At 37.3% G+C, this 21,335-nt stretch overlaps 1 protein-coding gene across 3 annotated transcripts in view; it reads left to right on the top strand.

Annotated features, from left to right (window-relative positions):
- The first annotated feature begins 9,868 nt into the window (after positions 1-9,868).
- The window catches only part of SPATA13 (spermatogenesis associated 13), a 171,376-nt gene continuing 159,909 nt past the window's right edge, over positions 9,869-21,335 (top strand). For all 3 annotated transcript variants that reach the window (XM_053934543.1, XM_053934544.1, XM_053934542.1), the window contains exons 1-3: positions 9,869-9,897; positions 10,144-10,221; positions 11,506-11,626. The gene's annotated coding sequence lies outside the window, so the exon portion shown is untranslated. The remainder of the gene's footprint in view (positions 9,898-10,143; positions 10,222-11,505; positions 11,627-21,335) is intronic.

The raw sequence follows: 21,335 nt of genomic DNA, 5'->3' as shown, positions 1-21,335 counted from the left end.
AATAGTTAACAGGCAGGTCCCTAAGCACCAAAAGACCCAAGGGAAAGCTGCCTTGCTCCTCTGTGAAACTGGGATATTTTTTCTCCTTAAAGAGACTTGTTAGACTGCCTCAGAATAACTCAAGCTTGACAAAGTGGAACTAATTTGCCTTCATTTCCCAAGTCTTAGAAAGCAACTTTGAAATCAGAAGGATTTGAGGCTATGATATTCATTCTGAAGAGTAAATCATAAACCTGGATTTTAAGGAATTAAGCGTAATATAAGAAGTTGTAGCTCTGCAGTCTGTGAGATGTTGAAACATCTGCTAGAAAAGCAGAGGATGCAGGCCACCTCTCTGTCAAGGGTGTAGGTCACCCCTCTTCTCAAGTGGGCAGCAGAATCCTTAAAATAAGAGTCGGTCTGTTATATAGCCACACTCTTCCAAACTCCTCAGCGTTTCCTACCCTGCTTTGATTTTGAATGACCTGTTAAGGACCAGATATAAATCCAGATCTCTACCTCTTTAAACATCACTGTTAATATCAGTTCTACTCTCTTTATTCCAGTCTTTTAATCTTTTTTTTTCTTCTTTTTTTCTTTGAGGACAACAATTTCAGAGGATAATTATTTTTATTTCCTTGGTTGGTGCTATTCCATTTTAGCCCTTTTTTCCCCCCAAATGGACCAGAACTGGTAGTTTCACTCTGCGCAATTAGTGTGAATTTTCGGTGATCAAAAATAAATAGTCGTCAATATTTATTCCTGCACCAGGAAAGGGTATGTCAAATCTAGAGAATCAGTTCAGCATTTGGCTAACCAAGATCAGATCCCAACCAAATCAACCTTTTCCCACTACTGAAAACATGCTAAAATAACCTTATTTTAATATAATTAAAAGTATCCACCTGTTCTTTAAATAAACTGATAGTCTACATTCCTTTCATGAACCATGTCATGATTACATGTTTGTTTTGTAGCTTTTAAAGACCTCAGAATAAACTGAACTCTGTTAGTATCTTCTAGTGCTCAAAGGTACTGCATGGGAGACAGTTTGTAGCTGGTCCCTGTTCCTAAGACCTACAGATCTGTACAGGTAAAGTCCAGAAGATAAAGCAGATACAGAGAATTGAAATGAGATGACCCAACCTCCAATGATCCAGCAGGTAAGTAATGAAATTCAAATCTCATTATGTGCAGGTCTGTACATTCCTGGTACATTGTACCTATTCAAATTCCTTAATAACAGTATGGCTCCAGTTAAAATCTTTCTCTTCAGCATACTTTGTGCCTGAAGTTACTTGAAAAATACCTGATTGAAATTTTAAGATGAAAACATCACATTAAACACTGTCTGGACTGACTTTAACCTTTTCATGCAGGAGCATGGTGTCACAGCTGCACATACTATTATGTGAGAACTGTTTTCCCCTGGAGAAACATGTCTAATTATATACCATGTCTTCTTTTTCCTATAAATTTCCTATTAGGTGACCTATAGGTCCTACTTCTACTGCTACAGAAATGAGCAGGGATTTCCTCACTGATTTCAAAAGATTTAAAAATACTAAACTAAAGGCAAATCATGGAAGAGTTAGTGTGCCCCCAGCATGCACTTGGCAAAGCAAAGAAGTCATAGGCACACAGCATTAGATCCAGTTGTCAGCACTAAATTTGAGGATTTACCTTGGCTTCCACCACCACACGGTGCAGCACTGACCCTTAGTAGTGCAGGGGGTAACATCACTGTAACACCCCCCCACACTGCAAAGGAAGGGACAGAAATCTGTTCAACACTGGCTGAGAAGGGTTGCTGAGTTCAGGTGAACTTCCATTCTCACCATGAATGATTGAAGAAGGATCTTCACTATCAGATTTCAGGAGCTGAAAGCACTAAGGAGTGTGGACTGGGGTTGAAGTAATCAGGGAGGAAGTTGGAGTGGGGCATTATGCACTCTCTTAAGCCGTTAGCACATTCTGTGACCAGAAAACAATTTTCTCATCTGTCACTGTCTGGAGAGAACCTCTAGCTTTTTCTCTCCTGCCACTTACCTGTTTAACTTAAGCTTTTGCAAGTTTCTTAGGTGACTTTGACAGAAGTATCTCTTCCATGCTTGCAATTTATACCAAGGTTTTGAATAAAGCATTAATGAGCAATTACTGGTTTTTAAATGTAAGTAGATGTTGGTAAATGTAATGTAGATGTTGATAAACCAAAGAGTAGAAGCCTTTCCAGATTACTACAAGAAATGTCGTGCTCTATTAGAATTTACAACATTTGTCAGGCACACAATAAAATAACTCCTTATTGGTTATTAATTCTTGGAAAAAAGAACTATAATGCCAAAGGTGCTCAGTAGGTTCTTTTCCAGAATAAAACCAAAAGTATCTTTTTTAGCTGATTAAAACAGCTTTATGAGGAGGAATTAAATCTGCAAGGAGGTTTGGAAGTGAAAGTTTCCCTCTGAATTAAAGCATGATAGCTTACAGATGTAACAACTGCTTAATTAACATGGGATGGATGCCAGAGGCAGTTATTTTAAAAATAAACTTGAAAGCAAGCACAGGAATTCTCTGAAACAAAGCTTTTCTGTTGCCATTTTCTGAGAATGTTATTTCCTTGGCCTTTTTGGTAGGCTGGCATCATAGGGGCATCATTCTAATTGTCGTTTAATAGAAGCTGTATTTTATTTCATTCTAAATCACTTCCATGAATCTCTCATCACCTAAGCCTGGCATTAAAGAGAATTCAAAATCAAACAAGTTACTCAGGAAAAAATTGTCCTTTGACAGAACTGGGGCTTCCAATGCATTTTAATTTTTCTGCAGACTGTATGATGTGGGGAAGGGGGCTTCTGTGTATTGACAGCTGATTTCTTATCAAATAATTTGCACAGTAGTTGATGGAAAGGTTCAGGGTGAATCTGCACATTTAGTATATGTAGTGATAAATAAATTTACATTTGCCAATTCTGCAGAAGATGGAGAAATGATGCTAGAATGATGCCTTTGTAAAAATCATATTTTCTCATGTAATTCTGGCAAGTACAAGAAGACAAACAGTTCTGGTTCTTCACAGGGTCATGCTAGAGCAGCCCCTTATGGCCAGGAGCACCTGGAACCCATTTCCCAGCTGAACTGTCCTAACCATTGGACAGGGTGGCAGGACTGCTGCTCAGCCAAAGAGGGTTGAGGAAATTTAGCTTTTGGTACTTTTTAGGTAGTGGAAAACCTCCCTGTGTTTCTTCGAACAACAGAGACTCTTTGGCATCTATACTTTTAGGGAAGAGAATTTTAGATCATATCGGAAAGCTTGTGTTAAAGAATACAAAGAACTTTATAATCTTACTGTTGTTTAGAGGCTTCTGCTTTTTTCCTATCTACTCAAGAAGGCAGTTAAAATGTTGTACCTAACAGGACAGTAATAATTTTGTTGTCTTCTAGGTAGCTGCTTAGTTGTTAAGAATTTGATTGTTTTATTAATTAGAGATGCCATAAATTAAACATATGCCAGTTTAAAATACACTTATAAAATTTATACATTTTATTCAATATGATGCAATATTTTAATATTACATATTTAGTATATAAATTTTCGAGAAAAATGCTGCATATTTTTAATATATTATGCTTATCTCTTGATCTTCAGCATTCTTTTGAAAATAAACATTAATTAACATTTTCATTGATCTCTGTATCTGCACAGATGACAAGAGATATTCAGCCAGTGGGACCAGAATCTGACCTACAACTATCAGGTCAGTTGCTGTTAGCTTAAGAATTTAATTTTCTTTTTTTCAGTTTTATAATGTTCATATGAGGTAGCTTTGAGCACAAACTCATATATTTAATTTTAATTAAACAAGCAAATGTTCACAAAGTTGTTGATATGAATTTTAATTTCTGTAAGCCAGGTGTAAATAGGATTTGTAAGTCTGAATGATAGAGTTCTTGGATGAGATGTCTATAATTCTTTTACCTTGGAATATGTTAACGTTGGTTTGATTATAATGTATGACTACATATCATCATGAGACATCTCTGCTTCACTAAGACAATTATTTGGCTTTCTGTTCATGTGTATCACACAATACTGGTAATGATTCTTCAGTCCCTTATTCCTCGTTACAACACACTTTTTACTCCATATTTTAATATGTCAGTGTTAGTGCAATGTGATCTCTTTAGTGTGAAGCGATTCAAAGGAAACTGAATAAATTCCAAATATATTCACATAAAATAAATGTAATATTTTCTTAGATTTATATGGCTGCTACTCATACCAGACATATCTAAAAATCACTGACTGGTACTGTGTTACTCAATTATTTAGTTATCCATTCTGGACTTAAGGATAATTGCCTTTGATGTGTCTAATCCACCTATGAGTAGAACTTGAAGATTTTGATCTACCTCAATTTCAGCAATTTTGATATCCACTAATATTTAGGATCAAGCTCGTGGATGCCGTCAACTAACTTAATCACATGCACTGCTCTCTCTTATTCTGGCTACCTTTTGCAACTCTTCCTTAATGTAATTACTTCATATGTTTAGGCAAAGTCACATGTTTTGTATGATGGCATCTGGAGATGTCTTTCCTTTGGGAATGTAATAGTTATCCTTCTCCATCATTCTCCTTAGCTTCAGAGAGACACCTGCAACACTCCAACTCTCAAGGGGTATGAAGGCAAATGGAAGAAAAGATCTCTCTGCCCCACCTTCCTTGCATAGGCAGAAGTTATATATGCACCTCTCATTTCTTTTCTAAACCCTCTGAGGTGGACCAAGAGCAAGTCTCATACAACAGAAGGCAAAACTGGCCTGTATTCTGACTTTTCACCTTCATTACTTCTTTACCCTTCTTTTGGAAAGAATGGTGGGTGTTGGTCTGTTACTTCCCTTCCTCTACCTTTGTGGAGCAGCTACCTGTCCTCCTCTTGAACTCTTTGGAGACTTGGCCATGTAAGTTTGTTGCAGCTTCTTCACCCTTTGCAGAGCAATGATACTGAGAAAAGGGGGCAGGCATCACAGGGGACCCAAAATCCAAAAGGATGCCAAGTTCCCACAAACCAGATGACAGGCAGTTTGTAACAGTTCTGGGTGGCAGGAGAGGCACCAAGATGTCACCCAGTATGACTGGTGCAGACCCCAGAAAGCCACTTGTGATTATTAGCACAATAACAATGCTGAAAATTGGACTACCTGTTAAGTTCTGTACACTTAGCTAAGAAGGGGGAAGAAAGACTTAGGTACCTTATTTTAGAAATGTAATTACCCCTTACAGGTTAGTCAAGTACTGCATGTTTAGAATTGGAAAATATGTTTGACAATACTGCATATCTACAGATATATGTTTAAGTTCTTCAACATGAAAATTCTAAATAATGCTTGCAAAAACATATTAGTAATTCATTCAAATCAACTCCACAAAGCAAAGCTAAGACTGCAGGGTGGGAGTTTGCAAGCAAGATGTTGAGCATTGTGTGTGGCCTTGTTCCAGTCACTGAGGGATCAATCCCACATGTGACAGGCTGCCAGCCTAAGTAAGAAACATTGATCACTGCCCTCCAAGTGCTCTGGGAGCCAGTTTCCTACCCAGCTGGCAGACCACCCATCCAGTCTGTTTCTTGCCAGTTTGCCCAGGAGGAACTGTGGGAATGAAGTGGTATAAGAGGCTGACCTCCCTCTTCTTTCAGTAAAAACTTAAAAAGTAACGCCAGGACCTCTGGCAATCATGCTGTGCATGCAGCATGAAGGAAGCAGGACTGTGTGGGGGTTTCCCTTGGGGCAGTGGGGGCAACTACTGACAAATGCAGTAATGTTCATATAATTTACATATGATTTCTCATATTGTGCTGTTCTTATGTTCATTTTTGTGTGTCATCTCAGCCATGGACTTTTCTTTGCACAAACATTCACAGAAAGTTAATCATGAAAATATGTAGTGTTTCATAAGCCTTTATTCTGAATTTGCACTTAAATGGATGATTAAATTGGCATCCAATTAAGAAACAGAAAAAAACCAAAGTGGCTTATGTAATTAATTGCTTGGAAAAATATTATTCAAATTTTCAATGTTCAAGATCAATAAAGAAAAAGTTTAAATTATATTCACAGAGCAACTTGAAAGAATTAATATTATTTGGGTACATTTTGTAATGTAAGAGGACTAAATTTTCTCTTCTGTGGTGTTTTTTTTTTTTTTAAGACAGGGTATATCATTAAATGCCATATAAAAGAATAAACCCCAAGCTTTATTTTTTCTTTTCTTTAGCTGCAAAGGGCTGTGTGCAGTATTCTATTAATTAATATACTTATGGTGCAGACTAGTGAGCTTTTAGTCTTTTGCCTAAGAACTTAAACTCTGATACATTCCAAGGTTGTAAAATTATCTGACCTTCATTGTATAAGAAATAGTAAGAATGTATATCTTAGATTTCCCAAGTGATACAGATTCATTTTTATGAGTTCTACAAACTATATATCCCTAAACAGCAAGAAATGTATTTCCTATCAAATGCATGCTTACAGGCACTCAATTGCTGATGAAGTTGCAATTAGGAATCTGACAGATGAGGGACTAATTCCCCAGAAGCAGGATTTCTTCCTTCTTCTTGCTATGAGCATAGCATATGGAGGAAACAGATCTGAATATGCCAGATGAATAAATTAAGAAGTCTAGGATGAAATAGAACAGCTGGAAATGTAACTGGTGATAACTAAAGGCTAATTAGCTTCAATGAGCAATTTTCCACCTGGTTTTCTATTAGCCATATAGAAAGAGGAGCTAAAGAAATTGCATGGTGTGCATTTTTGTTCTGATATTTTATATGAACTGCTGTTCTACCTACGTGGTAATTGGAAAATGACTGTCTCTTGTGGGTATAAATATTAATGTGACTGATTTGCAAAAATCCTTTCATTTTTTTCCAAGCATTGACTTGGTTTTGTACATTCATCTTACTGGAGATGTGAGTAGTTCTTAATTTAATAGATATTTAAAATGAAGAGTCTACTTCTAAGAGTATTTTTGAATGCTGAAGCTCTTCCTCTGATACTCTTCATCAATTCTGACTAGTCTGGTATAGACTGCTATAGCACTTCCCAACCAGCAGTCTCAGATTTTGTCCATAATCCCTGCAGCTTTTGACTGTTCCTTAGAACATCATATGCAATGAATAATGAGGTGGGTTTTTTTCCTGAAACAAGTCATTTAAAGAGTAGGAAAGGGACACTAGGTGCCCTACATGAAGCTTTTCACCTTAATACACACATCCCTATTTATAAAATAAAATATAAAGCATTGCTTTTTATACATATTTCTTTCCTTCTGTATTTAAGATCCTTTGGTCCTTCAGTTTGTTTGTCATCACATAAAAGACTGGGTTCTGAATTCTATCTTTTAAAGAGGACTGAGGCTCTGAAAGTTTGGGATGAAACATCGTCATATTACATTCAAAAGTAAAAGTCAGGAGATAGACCTAAGGAATGAATGTCATCTTTCCTAACTTTAGCTGCTCATAAGGGAGCTCCTGTACTTATAAAAAAAAAAAAAAAAGTCCCTTTCTTGAGTTTTTCTCTTTTTAGATGCTTCAGATGCCTGTCTTGTTGATAAGGATGGCTAGCTGGAATTAACCATGTAAGTGTGGAAGTTGAGCAAACTAAGTAATACAAATAGAAGATGTGGTGATTCATCTGTCGTTCTCCATTAACTATCAGAGGCGTCACTGGAAGGGTGGTCAGTCACTGGAACAGGCTCTTCAGGGGAATGGCATGGCACAAATCCTGTCAGGGTCCCAGGAGTGTCTGGATGACACGCTTAGTGATATCTGTTTGTTTCAGGCAGTCCTGTAAGGAGCAGGGCATTGGACTTGATGGTCTTTATGGGTCCCTTTCAAACTGAGATATTTTATGATTCGAAGATTCTGTGACTCTACATGACTAACTTAGGTTTAGGCAGTAACATTTAGAAGTCCCAAAGTCAGGTTGGGTAAATCCCACCATATGTTGTCTAGGGATATTGTTCCATTTTGAGAACAGTGAGCAGAGTCATAAAGCTGAGGTATTGCTTTCCAGTCTTGCATTAGATGCTTACTTTTGGCTTGAATGAAATACTGAAGTTTTACTTCTAACTGAAGCAAAGTCTTCAGTTTTTACAAAATCAGTATGTTCCTAAGCATTGTCTTGCCCCTGGGAAAGTAGAAAGTCCATTTGCTGAGAGGCTAATAATTTACAAAGTGATTGTCTTTCCTTTGTACAAGTGGTTTTGCTATAACTCATGTCACAGACATTTAATTTTTTTTTCATTATTTTTTGAAGGAAACTGCCCTTAAGGACTAGTATCTAATGATCTCCTTAAAAAATGTCACTCTTAATCCCCTATAGCAACTGTTTGTACTTTGGATAGGAAAGGGAAAATATTGACATGGGACTTCATGATACTTATATGATCAAAGACACCTCCATCTACAAGACAAGTCAAAGGAACAATATAATTTTCATTACTTGCCACAACAAAGGCTTTTAAAAATAATGAAGTAGACTTGTCTTTTTTAAAAGCAAAAAAAAAAAAAAAAAAAAACCAGAAACCCAAGCCCCTGTAATTGTCAAAGATATGGTATTCTGTTGCTTATTAATGAGACTTCTGTAGAACAAGTTCTTGCCAGGGTTGTTTTAAATCTTGACGTTCTGATTAAATTTTAATTTTATTACAGTAATATATGAAAAATTGACTGTAACAGTCAAAAATATAATTTGTGCAATGCTGTCAATGCAGCAGTGCATTTATTCTAATGCCCGTAAGAGATGTTACAAAATTTGGAAAAATAGCATGTAAACTATTAATAAATATTGCTGTAGCAGGAAGAGATGTGCCAAACTCAGCAGTAATGATAATAATAATCTCTGTATTTCTGAGAAACATGGCTATTTAAAAGATTGTTTGACAGAAAATATGGGGTAAAGACCTGTCATTGCTCTGACAGAAAATATATGTAATTCATTTAATAAAATTCTTTATCAAAAAACATAGAAACATTGATACCTGAAATAGCTCAAACCCTAAAAACTTTGTACTTTTTGAGATGCTTATATTTTGAAAACTGCTGAGGAACCATCTGAGTATGGTAAAACAATTTTGAAAATAACTAAATGCTCTGCAGTTTAGGCATAAAAATAACTAGCCAAAGATATTTTGTTTTCTTTTATCCTCACCTCTTTGCTGATAGGAAGCAGTGTGATCTGAGGGATAAAAGAGAAATGCAAAGTAACACTAAAATTAGCTATCACTTTTACAATGTGGGTAAAAAGGTGTCAAGAAATAGTCCTTCACTGATCTTGGGTGTCTCAGAGTAAAAGAAGGAAAGAATAGGTGTTCCTGCCATGGATGTTGTCCTAATTATTTAAATGTTGTGGTAGATTTTATTGACAAGGATTTGTATGTGCAAGTGAGGTGCTTCTTTCTTTAACTCCCGATCATGAGGCAAAAATGTGGACAAGTTCCTTGCTCAGCTGATTGATGTGCATGCTGGAGTGGGGGTTTCTGTGGAAAGCCATAGTTACTGCTAAGAGATGCCTTCTTTGGCTTCAGACTTTGAGGAACAAGGAGTCCTCCCTTCGAGAAGCAGGAGTCCCTACTTTGGTTTTCAAGACCTTGTGTCAGCTGTCACTGGGCAGCATAGCAGCAAATTGACGGGGGAATTAATTAATGGAAAGAAAAATTCTAAAAGCACAGCAAAGTTGCAACTCTGAGACATATGGGTCATAGTTTTCTAAAAGTTATAACTGCAGGAGACCTTTGGGGCATGGTGGGGGCCAGGGCTCCCCGGGGTGGCAGGGCAGGGCCTGGCAGCTCTTCCGCAGTGCGAGCCAGAGCACCGCACGCTCTGAGGGGAATGGACTCGCGGCCCCGGGAATGTGGTGGGTCCTGCTGGGGCCTGGCAGCTCTCCCACAGCACCAGACACCTCTGAGGGGAAGGGACTCATGGCCCTGGGAATGTGGGTGGGTGGGAAGTGGCCATGGGGGTCCTGGTGAGCCTGGCAGCTCTCCCACAGCCCCGGCAGAGACATCCCACTGGGTATCTCTGAGGGGAATGGACGCGTGGCCCCGGGAATGTGGGTGGGAAGTGGCCATGGGGGTCCCTCAGGGCCTGTTTGTGCCCACAGGTTCCCAGTCACCTTAATGTAACCCCAGCATAAAGGAAGCAAGTGGCCACAAAGAACAGCAGTTTTTGTTGGTGTTTGGTAAGTAGTTTTTATTTGATACCACGTTTCTTTTTTGAAATCATGGGTTTTTTAAAGCGGGGTGTTGTTGAAGGTGTACCATCTATTGGTTAGGCAAAAACAAAGGCAGAAGGAGTGCTGGTGATGGGACTCTCCATTAATTAGGTCTATTGCTTTCAACACTGGAAAAATAGTGCTGTGTGTCAGTGGGGAGAAGGGGAAGGCCTGGCACCCCATTGTCCTGGTGAGGCTGGCGCAGGGATGGAGGCCTGGAAATGGTGACTTGGTAGCAGGGTTGGGTCTGTCTGCAAAACCCAGGGAACAGGAGGAAAACCATGGTCTTTGGCTGCTTCCTGCAGTGTTGATTTTCATGATTTTAAATGATTGAGTAACAAGTTTCAGGAAGAACTTCCTAGCAGCTAGGTGTTCAGATGTATTTTGCTCTATGAAAATACATGAGAAAGATGGTATGGGTTGCGGGGTAAAAGTTCTGTAAAATAATGAGCTGTTTTGTGAACAATCCCACTGCTGTTATTCTGACTTCTGTTGTTCAGGTAGAATATTTCTTGTACAAGCAGCAAATGCATCACATATGTTTGAGAATATATCTATGAGTGACAAATTCAAAACCCACTTCTGATTCAAAAGATCAACGCCACACTGGGTGCTGAACATTGTTTTTCTGCTCTTAAAGTTGTCTGGCATGCAGCAGCGTATATATGTATATACAGTGAAATATGCACAAGAATACATGTAATTACTTGTATTCATAACCAACCAACCTCTGCTTTGTTCATATGGTGAGGCTATAAATGCAAGACAACTTGTGGAAAACATGTGAATACCATTTATTTCTTAACTAAATATGTTTGTGTTTGACTGGTGTATGTTTTGCCATCTCTTGACTCTCTTTGTACTTTTCATGCAAAAAGTGAGAACAGCCAGGCAAGAAGTTGTGTGTTTGAAATACATAGATTTGTATTCTCTCTGTACTCAGTATGGTATTTCTGCTTCTGCCTGAATGGGATGCTCAGTTTGAGAGACAGGTGGAGACTAAATGGGATTGAAGAGACTTAGGAGTGTTTAATATATTTCTACAGCTATTTGCCTGGCAAAGATGATGACGTTCAATTGCATGCTAATTCCTTTGCAAAGCCAATAAAAGAGCAGATATTTTTTTTCTTACAGGAACTGACTTACAAGTCTAGCAGTGTAGACTGTTGTGGGTTTTGCTTTTCTTTTCTTTGTTTTTTAAACTGTTATCACATAAAACCTAAATTACTGTGACCTTATTCTCCTCCACAGCTAAATGCAAGAGTAGAGAATTTTAAGGACAAGAGGTGAAGGATTATTCAGGAGGGTGCCAGAACTCCCGTTTGGGCATATGATTTGATGAAGAATAGAGTAAAGCACAAGATGGGCAGTGGTGAGTAGTATTTTCTGTAATGACAAAAGGGAGAATTTCCTTGGTGAAGTAAAAATGTCCTGAGAGATGACATCAGCTTGTGAAAAATATGTCCTCTCTGTAATTAAGATTGGTTGAAACATAACTTGTTTTTGACTGTAAAAAATTTAGAGAAAAAAAAGGGAAAAAATAGACTAAATTGATTTAGAGAAAATTTAAGGAATTAATCACAAATTGGTCATATTTGAAGCTGGTGAGAAAATTTTGAGTTCTGTGAAACTGACTGAACAACTTGACTATAATGGAAACAGAGGTTTTTCAAATCTGTTTAAGAAAACAATGTCATTTTTTTCTGGAATCAGTAGAGAGAACAAAAGAAAGCACAATTAAGAAATGAAATTTGTATCTTCTGCAATGATAAACAGAACAGGACAAATTAATCTTTGACTGAGGTTAAGAAATGTGATTAGACGTAATTTTATTGAAATTCTGCTGCTTTGCGAAGGATGAGTTTTAGCAAACCCTGAGGCAATAATAAAAATTACCATGTGCAGCTATTGCAGGCAGGGATTAAGGGTGCTCTTGCACGGATATGGTGTGCATAAATGATAAACCATAACGTTTCAGAAGTGACAGTAGGTAATGATTTTCATTTACTTTTGTCTCAATTAACTTATATTTTGACATTCTACTTAGTTTTATTTAACTTCTATCTTCTGACAACTGAACTGCTTTCTTTTCTCTTCTCTTCCAACATAAAAGCAGATGGCTTAATGCACAGAAGCTCATGGCCAGCAAAGCTGAATTAGCTTTGCCTATTAAATATTTCCAGAGAAAAGCAGTTACTGCTAAATATATCAAAGACAAAGAAATAATATGCTTTCTAAGTGAGGAATTCAACAATAACTGCAGCCCTCTCATAACTGTGCATATGGTCACATCTAAATCCATACTTTGTACCCAGCAACTGTGATGTCAATACCTTGATTCCATTAAAAAAGATGAGAGATGATCAGGGTTGAAACAAATGAGGCAATTATGGTCTAAAATGCATTGTCTAGCAAATAACCACATGCTTGCCTGTAAGTTCTTCAAGACAAGAACTGTCTTTTTCTTCCTGTACAGCATCTAGCGTAAAGGGAATCTGCCATGACTAAATCTCTAAGCACTACTGCACTAGAAATAACAATAAGCCATGCTGAGGAGGATTATTTGTGTTTTAGAAAAGGCTATCAGTTAATTGTTCATCTAAATGTATTTAAAATTCCCTTCTCTGTTCTTTGTCATTTCTCTATTAATGCCAAGGTAAGTTTGAAAAGGCTGCTTGTGAAACTGCTTGTAAGTGATCACTGAGAATAAGTGTATTTCTTTAAATACACCCAAAGTGCAAGCAGTTGTTTGATGAGGGAAGCTGGACAGTTTGTTTCATTTAGGGCAGTGATTCATTACCACTGTCTTTACAAGACTGGGGCATCTATTATCCAAAATAATTTCAATATTTGAATAATTGACTTTATTACTCTTGGTTTAGCTGTTTGTTGGTTTGGTTTGGCTTGTTTCTTTGTTTTTGTTTTAATTAATGGTACAAAATATTTGATGTTCAGCTCAAATTTAAAAATTAGAAAATATAATAACTGGTACATTAGCTTTTGCAGCTTTTCAGTCAGTGGACATTTCTCAGCCTGCCCAGCTGAAATCACTTTCAGCTAATTGAAGATTTTCTCACTCCATTTAGCTGTTAAACCCTGGCATATGGGCATATGGATCTTCCTAGTCAAACTGATCCTCAGAGGAAACGAGCAGTGAAAATAATATTGAAACAAAAATAAAATCAGGTTCAAACAAGGTGAAGACAATTCAATGCTCAAATTAGAAATGCTGGAACTGTCCTCCATTTGTCAGAAGAAGAGAGTTTGATGGAAACAAAAAGGGAGCTTTCCCACACTACCTGGCAATGTGCTGGGAAGCAGCACTCCTCTGTGGAAAAGAACAGCATAGCCACATAAGGATAGCTGATTAACTCTTGGATAACCATGTCTCTGTAATTGCCAAACTACAGTTGGTTGTATGCTGCTACTCAACAGTTGCTGAAATATTGCTTAGACAGCAATTAAACATGGTATACTAATAATAGCCTGGAGTTCCTTTTGAGAGTGGTTTCTGGCATGGTTTTTTTTTGTTTTTTTTTTTTTTTTTTTTTTTTTTTTTTTTTTTTCTTTTCATTTAGAGAAGTTAGGGAAGTTAAAACCACATGGGCATCCCTAGGAAGATCTCATATGTCAAATACATTATTTCTGGCCAAAGAAATCTTGTATATCCAGCTTCTTAGTTACCTGGTATTGACTTAGACAAGGCTTCTTGTGAAAAGCAATACCTATCATACATTAGCAAAGTTCTCTTATTAACTAATTAACCAAACTGCTCTATTTTTTGGGGGAGAATGTTGGTATGCCTTGTTCAGTAGAACTGCAAGATCTGCACTTGAGTTCTTCTTTTGCTGCCTCTTACAGTAACTTTGTGCTGTAGAGAGCTTGTGCCTCATTGTTTTTCCCTGGTAACAGCAGTAATTTCCTCAGTAATTTGAAATTAGTTTAGGTCTGGGGTGATGATTTCAGTCGATCAGATTAGGAAATGTATCCCTCCTTAGGTGGAGAACTGCATGAGAACTTCAATGATTTTAGTACTTGTTTGTTTCAGTGCTGTTAATTAAAAAAATAAATACTAAAAAAGACATGGTGAGAATTGTAAAAATTATTTCAGAGGCAACTGAAACCTGACTTTATCAGTCTTATTCTCACATTTTCTCTACTCTATGTGCCTTATTCAGGGATGACAGAACTGTGCTTTGAGTAGACACGGAGGCTGCAGGAAAGGAGGCTGCTTGCATTAGTGAACCTATTAATGGACTGAATTTCATTAGCCTGTATTGTGGATCCTAATAGAACTGAATATATTTTCATGTTTTTCTTATCTTATTGAGAAGATGTGTATCTTGGTGAAATATGCAGTTTTAGTTTACTTCAGAGATAAGATTTTAAAACAAATTGCTGTAAAGATGTTGAAATACTATTGGTGGTGTATATGTGTCCCATTCATCAACTTCCCATACAAGAATAAGATTTATTATGCAAGGGCTGGGTTGTTTTGAATGAAATCGCACTTTAATTAAATAGTTTCTGCTAGTTCAAAGTAGAGATCCTGAGTGTACCATCTGTTACAATGTATGCATATAAAAATTATACTCACTAATTACACTGTGCTGGTTGGGTGGGGGGATGGCATCAGAACCGATTTAGGTTTAATAAATGTAGAAAAAAGTATACATTTAAGTTAAGAAAAACTTCAGTATAAGAAACTAGAAACTGGTATGAATAATAACAAAATTGTTTTCTGCCTATGAAAGGCTGTTTTTTTAGTATTGTCTAAAAGGTATCTTTTCATCAAGCTTGATAGTACAAGTCCCCATGGAAGAGTGACTGTGTGGGATATCTTCTGGCCTCTGTAGTGATCTGTGGTGAACAATTTAAGAATGAATATTCATAATGTTTTTGTTTCCTTGTGACATATTTTGTTACACTGTCCGTATGAATTCCAAAATTGGGTTAATCATCAGCTGAAAGGGGTTTAATTATCTGAAAATTAAGAGCTCTCGAGGCATGCATATACTGTATGTTTTCACTGGACTTAATTTACTGATAGAAACAGGCCTATTAGGATAATTACTAGATTGTGTAAGGAAAGCAGTTATAAACAACATTTTCCTGATGCAAAACATTAATGAAATTCATACTGCACTATGTAACTTCAGAGCTTAAACTCAGGTAACTGTTTTGCTTGGAGAGAAAGAGAAGCATATGGTATATATTTGTCAGCAGATGTGCCAGTGACATGGTGATTTTATCAATAAATTGTAGGCTGCTTGGAAAACAAGGTACCTCAAAGGGCAGTTGGGAATGGATAATATCTGAGAGGAAATGGCTTTGGGAATTTGTGATGCCTTTAATTTGAACTAATTTGAACTTTAATTTGAACTAATAGACTTAAATACATAAATAGAAGAAAGTAAAGAAAAAAAGCCTTACAGAAAGTTCTCTAGTTGCTGTGGTAAAATACACAAATGGAGCTCTTCAGTTCAGGGAAAGAAGACTGAGAAGCTGTGTCAGTGATGTTAGTGTGGTAGAAAGGCCTCAATCCAGATGCTGGGCTTGGGCTTCCCTTCCTCTCTGTCAGCAATACACCTCAGGAGTCTGCTGTGCCAGAACAAGGTTGCATGGTTACTATTTGATTCCTCATTTCTCAACTTTAAAAAATTATCTCTTTGCTATATTCCTGCTTTTTAAAACAGGAACTCACACATCCAGAGGGGTGTGCATTGATGTAATTTTTTCCTTTTTTTTTCTATTAGTTTATCCTTCAGAGGTGTGGTGAAATTCTATTGAGTTATCTTTGTGGTTTAAACTTTGATTTTGAAAACAGGTACACAGACCTCCATATGCAGAGTTTATGGAGTAAATTATACTGGTAGTATGTTGCTGCCTCTTGTTGAACAGCTTTTAAAACATGGGATGCTTATTAATTATTAATGTCTAAAACTCTGTACTACTGGAAGGGAAATCTACTATCAGCTCTAAGTCCTCTAATTTGGAGCTTTCTGGTTGTTACAGATGTTTTCACCTTGGACTTTTTTTTTTTTTTTTTCCCTTCTTAAGTCTTTCCATTCTGGGAAAATAGGTCCTTTAGTTTGACTCCCTCTGCCACCTTCACCCAGTTATTTTATTCTGTTTCTGTAACACCTTGCTTTTCTTATCACTCTATGCTCAACTCCAGCTTTCCCCAATAAAAATTAGTTGTAAGAATGCGGGAGAGGATCTCCTCACTTCTGTACAATCACAAAATCCTATGCCTGGGGCCAGAAAATCCACTAACCACAAATTTCAAATCTATGTCCCAAAAAAAGAGCTACTAGAGATTCTTAATGAGAGCTCTTGAGAAGACTGTAACATTTTCCATGGTCTCAGTTGGAAAAAAAAAAAAAAAAAGGTTAATTGTTTTGATTAAGACTTCCCACCAAAGATTTCAGCTGAAGACAGGCCTCCTGTGTGGGAGCTCCCTGCCTTAGCAGCTGACCAGCTGGCAAACACTGAAGCCCTGGAAACAGCCTCCCAGGATAGGCAGTATCACAGACATCAGTTCTAGCTGCCAGATTCATTGCTCATGCCTGTGGTATTTGTGCCACTGCAGTGGGTGCAGCCAAGTGGAGGGAACTTCTGTAGGTTAAAGGATGCTCATGTGAGAACTCCTCTGGCCTTTGCTACTTGAATTGAAATGTCACCGAGCAGTGTTGGTCAGAGGAGACTTAACTCCAAGCAGTCCTGGGAAGTGTGCAGCCCTCTATGAGAAAAATAATTTTATGGGTCATTATTTTGTTTTACAAGAGGCTAAGATAAAAAGAGGCATTTCTAAACCCCTGATTTAGACAATTTGGAAATCTAATCTCTCTTAACCTGAACTCTCAGAACTATTAATTCGATACAAACTGTGCCACATCATTATGTTGGCAACACTGTCTGCAAAGACACTGATCATGTGAGTGTAGCACTTTGGAGCAATTATGACCTGAAAATTGAAAATTGTTGAAGCTTAACTAATTATCTAGTAAAAATTCAAAAGGTGAAAGCTCCTCCTCCAACTCTACATTCCTTTCCTTCCTAGTGAAATCATGAGTACTTGAATCAAATGGAGTTTTGCTACTGATTTCTGAAAATCCAGAGAATAATCATGAGTATTTGCTGCCTTCTACCTCTTTTCATTTGGCTGGAAAATTATATGTTGTGGTAATTATTTGATAAGGCAATGAAAACTTCAGTTTCCATTTCCCTTCAGGTGCCATGAAAAGTTCTTCTGTATAACTATTACATATCTTGGCATTTGTTGGGTTGATATCTTTCCTGAATTTCAAAGCAGGAGGAGAAACTTAAGGGTGGTTTTTTTTCTTCTGATTGCAGAGGGTGAAAGTCAGGTGACATTTTCACTCACTGTCTTAGAGTCTAACATTGCATGTTTTTTTTTCTTGCACTTTCATGCATGATATAGAAGTAATTTAGAAATTGCCAAGTGGACAAAAACAACTGCACTGGAGATTTTTTTTGTAAATAATATTGGGATCATTTTCTTTGAATTCTCCTGATATATCATGGGCAGTGACTACACAGTACAGTAACTAGAGACAAATGGAAGATTTTTTTTTCCCCATAAATACTTGAAAAATGAATTATTATTTTCATTTTCCTTGAGGCAGCTCCTTTGCTCTCAACTGTTTATATAGATAGGAAGATTTAAACCTTTGGGACAAATCATACACAATTTTCAGATTGTGTGTTCAGCTGTGGTTTTTACCATTCAAATCTGTCTCAAAAAGTCAGGCAAAAAAGTTGTACTTTTGTACTTTTTGTACTAGTGCTGAAGTTTCAATTGTAAGTAATTGAAAGATATTTTATCAGTTTAGTACAGAGATAGAAGCAGATTTATTAGTAATCTTAATTTAAAGTACCTTTAGGAAAAAAAATCCTTTTGTAAATATTTTTGAAGGGGACAAAAAAGGAAATTCAGAGAAATAATGTTCATTCTTACCTGACTAAAATCTGATTGTCCTTTCCTCAAGGGTTTTAAACACCAAACACAGAGTAATGTGTGCTGATAAGATGCTGTTACTCTCTTGTGAAAGAAAACAAAGAAACATGCACTAACAATCTCCAAACCATCAAGTTTATACCTGAGCAGTTAAACACATTTAGTTTGCTCCCATGCTGCCCCAGAACAATTTTCAGTGCCATGAGCCCCAGTGAGTGGTGCTTGATCCTGCACGCCCTTCTGGATAGTATTAATGGGTTTTTCCTCCACTTAGTTTTTGTATAATTTGCAGATGTTGCCCTGAATGGAGATTTTGTATCACCTACAGCTGCTATATTGCATACCCCACAGAGGTGTGCTCCAGCACTAGAGGTTTCTCATCCAGTCTCTAGCATCCTGGCTAATTTGAAATGCAGAATTGGCATGCAATAATGGGCTTAAGATAACTAATTTTGTTCTACCAATTGTAAATTAGTGTAGATTAAGACATACCATATTCAAAGCTTTTGGTTTCTAAAAACTTTATGCAAACTATTTTGGCACATTTTCTGCTCAATGTCATGCTTTACACAGGCACGGGGATGAGCAGAGGGGTGTTGAGCTCCTCTCCAGAGCTGGTGCTGCTGGTGATTTATTTAACGCATACAGGTGGTGCTCAACTTGTTACATAAGTGTTCTCTTGCATGCAGAGCCCATCAGGGTCAATCAAGGTCATGTAAGCAGTTTGATGTGAGTGGATATGACCAGAGTTCATTTGTTGCTGCCCCCTCTCTGCCCACTCTGGAACGTGGCAAAACAGATCATGCTTGCAAAAGAAAAATCCATTGCAGAAATGGGAGCATGCAGCATTACCTAGACACACCACACCTGTTGTCAGTGAAGACATCCATAGGGCATAATGTGGAGTGTCACAATCACTTACCTCTAGGAATTTTGATTTTATAAATAAGAATGTACTAAGAAGGGTGGTGGTGCTCTTTCCACAACCCATGCACCTTGTACACCACAGACAAATACCAGTTGGTAAATTTTAAATGGCATCCTTTAAATTTGTTAGCACTTTTGTATCTCCCTTCTTGTGACTGAAGTACTTTTCAGATCAGAAAAGCTCACAAGAGTGTTAAATTCAACTTCTTTAAAGACTACTGAAGCAAGTGCATGCTTGCTTTGTTCTAGTGCCTCTCAGATCAGCTTCACCATTACTGTGGAAATAGATTAGCACTGCTACAGTAACTCTAATTCTTTCAGCTCATTGGTAGGTTATTAGGTATGCTGTGTATAAAAAAAAAATTACCTCCTCACTGCAATAAGAGATCTGAACCTGGGATCATTAGATAGTACTATGTACAGGCTGACATCCCATCTTACTGTTAGCCAGCACTCCCTTGGAAGAAGTCTGTACCTTGCAATAGAGCTTCCCATCAGCTCTCTTCCCAGCTGGATGTATCCCAGGACACGGTGATATACCTTATCCAGAGTGCTTAATGAAGACTGTAAAAATTAAATGAAACAAGAAATAAGCAGCAGAATTAATTCACAAGTGATAAAAAAGCCCCAGAAATCTTCAGTGAAATGTATGGAAATATATATATATAAGAAAAGCCAGTTTGATCTCTCAGACTTAATTGAGGTATGAAAAATGCCTTGAGAAATTAGCAGGGGAACTAAAATTCACAACTTTAGTGTATAATAAAACTCATGGACTCAGTAGAAAAACTAATTGGTTTTGTTTCCTCCGTTCAATATCCTCTATTAATAGCTCACTGTTCTATAAGCAGTAATTACTGATTTCTGTTCCCACAGAGCGTAAAATATCATCACTATGTTTCTGCTAATGTTCTCTTCAGTTGCCTTGCTACCAATTGTCCTTTTCCTTGAAAAGTACCAATTCAACACTAAAGTCAGTGCAGTGATTCATGGTCTTGGTTTTGCTTGGAGATTTAGAGCTGACAAAGGGCTTATGTGCTTGGAAGTTCCTAAGTTTTTTTAGCTTTGTCAATCAGAGTTGCATTTATACACTACCTTATTTGTATCCTTGGACCATTGCAAACTACAAGACTATTGCCTTACAAATACAAAGCATCGTTGGTTAAAAAAATGGTGTATGCCAACTGAAATTACTGAGACCACACTTTTGCTCTCTGAGTCTTGTTTCAGTAGCTTTATTTTTTATTAAACTCCAGAAAGTAGCTTGTATGTAGGCCTGATATGGTAGCTGGGAGGTTGCAGTGCAGAGAGCATCAAGTCTGGCTTGTGGTGAGTTAGCTTTAATTATTCAAACTCATGAGTGGCTTAACAAAAACCAATCATTGCTTTCTCTCTTCCTCCTTCTGCCCTTGCTTGGCTTTGCTGGTTCCATTGTTTATTGGCATCTGTACCAGTCCAGTCTGCCTGTGACTGGTACAGATAAGCTGGGCTGCTGGGTCACAGGCAGGGAGCCATAGACAGGGGGTGAAGAACAGCCCTGCTATTGTCCCTTTAATAGAAATTAACTATAGTGACACAAAAGAATATAAACTGTTCATCAGTTTTAATCCAATGATCTATGTGATAGCTTTAACCTAAAGAAGATTCAGCAATTACAGTGAAATTAAAATTTCTGACTGAGATATTCTGTATTTATAAATCTAAACCTTATATGAGGTTTGTCTAGTCCATAATGGTAAAAAATGCAGTGTTAATGTCAAAATTATTGAAACTGCAAAAATAAAGTGGCAGACTAGCTAAAATCCTAAACTGTACTCAGTGAGACGCTCCCTGATCTGCAGAAGCTGTGTTTAGACGTATCAAATGATTTTCATGCCTTCTTCATTAAAGGTCCAAGGCATATTCAATATTCTGAAGTTATTTTCTTAATTTTTATTATGTGGGATAAAAATCAATGTTAATTTGCATTGTGCTGAGTTAAAGCCTGGAGATAAAAATCCTGCTGTGGTTCTTCAGTTAGCACAAGTATAAAGCTGAGAGATGCTGTTCATAACTCGGGGTTTATTGGTCTGATGGCAGCATCTGTACCAGTGAATGGAATGGGACAAGGCTCCCTGTCTGCAGGGCAGCTAGTCAGACTCAGCTTGCATTCCTGCAACTAAGCTTTCCAGCC

Source organism: Vidua chalybeata, chromosome 2 (genome assembly GCF_026979565.1).
Source record: "Vidua chalybeata isolate OUT-0048 chromosome 2, bVidCha1 merged haplotype, whole genome shotgun sequence".
In the NCBI taxonomy this organism is placed as follows: Eukaryota; Metazoa; Chordata; class Aves; order Passeriformes; family Viduidae; genus Vidua; species Vidua chalybeata.
Note: the sequence above shows the minus strand (reverse complement) of the source record. Positions and strands in the feature narration are given on the sequence as shown.